The sequence below is a fragment of the Mandrillus leucophaeus genome, unplaced genomic scaffold (genome assembly GCF_000951045.1).
Source record: "Mandrillus leucophaeus isolate KB7577 unplaced genomic scaffold, Mleu.le_1.0 Scaffold1050, whole genome shotgun sequence".
Classification (NCBI taxonomy): domain Eukaryota; kingdom Metazoa; phylum Chordata; class Mammalia; order Primates; family Cercopithecidae; genus Mandrillus; species Mandrillus leucophaeus.
In genome coordinates this window covers 494,178-499,987 of record NW_012098655.1, presented here as the reverse complement: position 1 = coordinate 499,987, position 5,810 = coordinate 494,178, and the positions used below count along the sequence as shown (strand labels likewise).

Below are 5,810 nucleotides of genomic sequence, written 5' to 3'. Positions count from 1 at the left end.
ATAGATAGATAGATAGATAGATAGATAGATAGATAGATAGATAGATACCAGGTACCTACTATGTGCCAGGCACAATGCCCACCAGTGGAATACAATTATGAACAAGATGAATATATTCCCTGTTCTCACAGAGCTTTCAGGCAAGAAGTAAAGAGAATCAAGTGAACAAGTCATTACACTGTAGGGTGGGAAGTGAGAGGGTGTGGGGCCAAGGGAGTACATAGGAGAGAAACCTCACCAGAACTGAGGTCGTAGGAGGGCCTTATGGTAGAGCTGGCACCCACGCTCTGACCTGAAGTGTAAATAGGAATGAACCAGGCAAAGCCCTGTATGCTATTCCACACAGATCCTGGCTTATCCATGAACATTTGTCTAATCGAATAATTAAGTACTTCCCTGGATGTAGATGTGGAAACACTGGCAGATTGTCCAAAATCATATTAGGACAAGAGTCCCAATTATTTATAGGTGAAGAAGAAACATTATATATACTATCAGCCCATCTTTGATGGTTATATGACCTTCTGGATTGTCCAGGTAATAGAAAGACTCCCCTACTCCCCTCAAGCAAGGGCGACCACATTAGGCAGATGCATTTCAATTAGGGAAGCAAAAATAACAAATTACGCAAAGTAGATCTGATCTTTTTGCCACTTACAATACAGGAACATAATTTGGAAGCCATAAAATGTATACACAGGAGATATTCCTTGTTTTATTTCTGCTAAAATCAGAAAGTCCACAAAATTTCTGGTAAGTTTAAAATTCAGAGATTAGAGACACCACAGAACTCTTTTATCTGTCTGTGATGTTTGCTTTTCTATGCAACTACTGACTATAGTTTTACTGCATCAGGCATAGGTCACTGTCTCTGCTTAGCTTTCTTGTAGAGTGCTGCCATCAGGTGGTAATAGGTGCCATAATCACTTAGTTCAATTATAAGATATGGATAGCAATGATGAATGTTTTTCCTGATGTTTGTAATACTTTACTTAGAAGCGAACTTGAAAACTCATGGCCCAGATACCCCGTAGTGCACTCCCTTATTTCATGAAAGTTTCTGCTCAATATGTCACCCTAACAGCAAGGCCTTCCTGAACTACCTTGTATTAACTACCCTGCAACATTTCCTATCCCTTTACACTGCTCCATTTTTAATCATCCATCTATTAAACACAGTTCTTCCTTCCTGAATTCTTATTTGTATTCACGTCTTATTTGGCTGGATTTCGTTATAGTCTTTTTTTTTTTTTTTTCCAGGAAGGGTCTATGAGTGTTGTCTCCCTGGAGTTCTTTTCAGTGGTCAAAAACATCTGCTTGCTGCCTTTTACGTGAATAACATCTTGGCTGGCATATCATACAGGAAAACAGAACCCATTCTAAGTTTTTTAAACAAAAAGATGACAAGTTATTGGAAGACCTAAAGTTGCAAAAAGGCAGGGTTTATTTTACTTGAGATCAGGAGCTGCAGAACGTTCACCACTAAAGAAGCTTAGGGTGCTGGCTGCCACTGAGAAGGTCAGGCTTGTCTGCTGCTACCACAATTGCCAGAGACAGAAAAGAAGCAGCTTTCACCTTTCTTCTGCCTCCTAATCTCACACAAGTGCCTCCCACTTGTAAAACCTAATCCAGAACTAAGGTGGCATGGGAATCCAAAAAATACAGTTCCTTAACTTTTAGTCCCTGCAATACAGGTATGAGCAGATAAGTAAAGATATATATACATAATTTGAGAATAAGTTTCAGAAATGATGTCCATTTACACCTAAATATTTCAGTGTGTGTTTCCTGAAAACAAGGAATTCCCTTATATAACACCAGTGAAATGATCAAAATTGGGAAATTAATGCTAATATACTTCTATCTAATTTGCAGATCTTATTCAGATTTTGTCAATTGCCTTAATTAATGTTTTTTTTTCTGGTAAATCTTTTTTTTTTTTTAAAGACAGGGTCTTGCTCTGCCACCCAGGTTGGAGTGCAGTGGCATGATCATGGCTCACTGCAGTCTCCACCTCCCCGGCTCAAGTGATTCTCCTACCTCAGCCTCCTAAATAGCTAGGGACACAGGCACCCACCATCACACCTAGCTAATGTTTTCTTAATTTTTTTTGTAAAGTGGTCTCACTATATTGCCCAAGCTGTTCTCAAACTCCTGGCCTCAAGCAATTCTCCTGCCTTGGCCTCCTAAAATGCCGAGTTTACAGGCATGAGCCACAATAGCTGGCCCGGAAATATTTTATATCTTGATATGGGTGGTTGTCATACGTGCATCATCACACTGTGCATGTAAAATGTTATTTATGTTAATTTAAGTAAGCTATACCTTAATTAAAATTTTTTACATGGAGGAAAAAGATCTAGAGGAAAACAATTCCCATAGATTAAAAATAAAATATAGAAGTTAAATTTAACAATGTAAAAAACATCCATTGTTCTATTTCAACAACATCTATATAGAAGGAAAATAAAATATTTAAAACTCATCAGAACTATTAATTTCCATATTTTTCTACCCTCCCAATCAATGTAAGCATCATGAAAATTATATCTTCCTTGTAAATTTGAAATAAATTGCTCCAACATCACTCTGGACACAATGCCTTCGTATCTTTGATAATCTTTACAGTGTCTCCTATTATCATTGTTCTGTTTACATGTACTGCTTCATTTTTAATTAATTTTGGTGTTTTTTCTTAGAATATTTATTTTAACTAATTTTTTTACATGGTAAGAGATGGATTTATTATTCTCTGTACTACCTTGATTAGATTATCTTTTCTTGATTAAGTTTTCCAGAGGTGTTTTCTTTGCTTGTTTTTGTCTTGGTCACTCATCCTTTTTTTTTTAAGACAGAGTCTAACTCTGTTGGCCAGGCTGGAGTACATTAGCTGCAACCTGTGCCCCCAAGTTCAAGCGATTCTCCTGCCTCAGCCTCCCAAGTAGCTGGGATTACAGGCACTCACCACCATGCCCAGCTAATTTTTTGTATCTTTAGTAGAGACAGGGTTTCACCATGTTGGCCAGCCTGGTCTGGAACTCCTGACCTCAAGTGATCCACCCACCTCAGCCTCCCAAAGTGCTGGGCTTACAGGTGTGAGCCACTTCGCCTGGCCCAGTCATTCTTTATTTACCAGTTTGGTCATCTTCCTTTCTGAAAGTTTTAGAAATATTCACCTACTTTCATTTAGCTTGCATTCTAGTTAGGAAAACTATTTGTCAGGAAAATGAAAAGTCCTTGGCCACTTAAAGGAAAAAAAGAAACTGATAATTTTAGAATCTCTTAGAGGGAGGTAATTTTTTTGTTTTGTTTGTTTTTTTGTTTGTTTGTTTTTGAGAGGGAGTCTCGCTCCGTCTCTCCCAGGCTGGAGTGCAGTGGCGCGATCTCGGCTCACTACAACCTCCGCCTCCCAGGTTCAAGCAATTCTCCTGCCTCAGCCTCCCCAGAAGCTGGGAGGAGGAGGAGTAGTAGGCGCGCGCCACCACGCCGGGCTAATTTATGTATTTTTAGTAGAGACGGTTTCACCATGTTGGCCAGGCTGGTCTCAAACTCCTGATGTCAAGTGATCCGCCCGCCTTGGCCTTCCACAGTGCTGAAATTACAGGCGTAAGCCACCGCACCCGGCGGAGGGAGATAGTTTTTAAATCCTCGGTGGATTTTAAAGTTTTATTTAAAAATAATTATTTTGGGGTGTTTAAAAATATTTTTTAAAATTCTAATTCACTTTCAGGTAATTGTCTTTGCCTTGAGAGGTTCGTCCTAAGGAATCCACCATTTGCGCCTGCTTGCTCGTTTATCTTGGTTTTATTTTATCAAACTAAATTCCTACTTTTGGGGATTTTATTTACTATCCTAGTTTTGAATTTTAGCATCCGTGAGACTGCTAGGACTCAAGGACCTGTAAAGATAGGCGAAGACAGACCAAGCGCAAGAATCCTCTTTTCTTCTTTTCTTCTTTTCTTTTTTTCTTTTTCTTTTTTCTTTTTGGAGACAAGGTCTTGCTGTGTCCCCAAGGCTGGAGTGCAGTGGTGAAATCTCCGCTCACTGCAGACTCCGTCTTCCGGGTTCAAGCAATTCTCCTGCCTCAGCCTCCCGGGTAGCTCGTACTACAGGCATGTGCCACAATGCCTTGCTAATTTTTGTATTTTTGGAGAGACGGGGTTTCGCCATGTTGGCCAGGCTGGTCTCGAACTCCTGGCCTCAAGTGATCCGTAAGGTACGGAGAGCATCAGGAAAAATAGCTAACGCATGCTGGATTTAATATCTAGGTGATAGGTTGATAGGTGCAGTAAATCATCACGGCAAACGTTTACCTGTGTAACAAGTCTGCACATCCTGCACATGCACCCTGGAAGATATAGATATAGATATAGATATAGATATAGATATAGATATAGATATAGATATAGATACAGATATAGATACAGATAGACCAGAAACGAGATATTTATTTATTTATTCTTTTTGAGACAGGGTCTCACTCTGTAACCCAGGCTGGAGTGCAGTGGCGCGATCTCGGCTCACTGCAACCTCCGCCTCCCGAGTTCAAGCGATTCTCCCGCCTCAGCCTCCCAAGTAGCTGGGATTACAGGCGTGCGCCATCACGCCTGGCTAAGTTTTCTTGCCTTGTCGCCCAGGCTGGAGTGCAGTGGCGCGATCTCCGCTCACTGCAAGCTCCGCCTCCCGGGTTCACGCCATTCTCATTCCTCAGCCTCCCGAGTAGCTGGGACTACAGGCACCTGCCACCATGCCCGGCTAATTTTTTTGTATTTTTAGTACAGACAGGGTTTCACTATGTTAGCCAGGATGGTCTCGATCTCCTGACCTCGTGATCCGCCCGCCTCGGCCTCCCAAAGTGCTGGGATTACAGGCGCGAGCCACTGCGCCAGGCCCACCCCGGGCTAAGTTTTATATTTTTAGTAGAGACAGAGTTTCACCATGTTAGCCAGGCTGGTCTCGAACTCCTGGCTTCAAGAGATCCACCCGCCTTGGCCTCCCAAAGCTGGGACAACAGGCGGGAGTCACCGCGGCCAAGAAACGAGATTTTTAAACTAAGAATCCAATGAAACAAAAATAGACAATAGAATCAGCTCTGCAGATAAGATATTGGGCTTAGAAGATAGGCAACCTAAAATAACTACGATTAATATATGAGAGAAAGAGAGGAAAAGATGAAGAAAACAAATTAAAAGATAAAGAATCTCTTTAAACTATTGGCTTTACTGGAAAATAATCCAATATGAATCCTAAAATTGAAAAGGACTATGTTAAAACATTAACAAATGAGTTTATACATTGGAAATAGAACAAAATAGGATTAGTAAACTAGAAGACAGGTTGTTAGAAATTATCCAAAATAAAACACTGATAAAAATGAGAACTATGGAACAGAAATAAAAGATAGATAAAATACCATGGAAAAATTCCAAAGGAGTAGGAAAAGACAGGAAAAAAAAAAAAAAAAAAGCAACATTTAAGTAGATACTGACCAAGAATTTTCCAAAACTGAAAAAAGATACCAAGCTATAGATTCAGAAAGCATAAATGAGATAGGTTCAAAAAAACAAAACAAAAAACACTTAGACATATTTTATTAAAATAGCTGTAAGGAGTAGGGAGAGAAAGAAGAGAAAGAGATAACAGTAAACAGCAAAGAAAAAGGCACATTACTGGCCGGGCGAAGTGGCTAACACCTTAATCTTAGCACTTTGGGAGGCCGAGGTGGGAGGATCTCTTGAGGTCACGAGTTCGAAACCAGCTTGGCCATCGTGGTGAAACCCCGTCTCTACTAAAAATACAAAAAATTAGCT

General features: G+C 40.3%; 1 protein-coding gene across 1 annotated transcript in view; it reads left to right on the top strand.

Moving 5' to 3' along the window:
* DBR1 (debranching RNA lariats 1) overlaps window positions 1-5,810 on the top strand; it is a 29,585-nt gene that overhangs the window by 6,783 nt on the left and 16,992 nt on the right. The gene's annotated exons all lie outside the window — the stretch shown is intronic.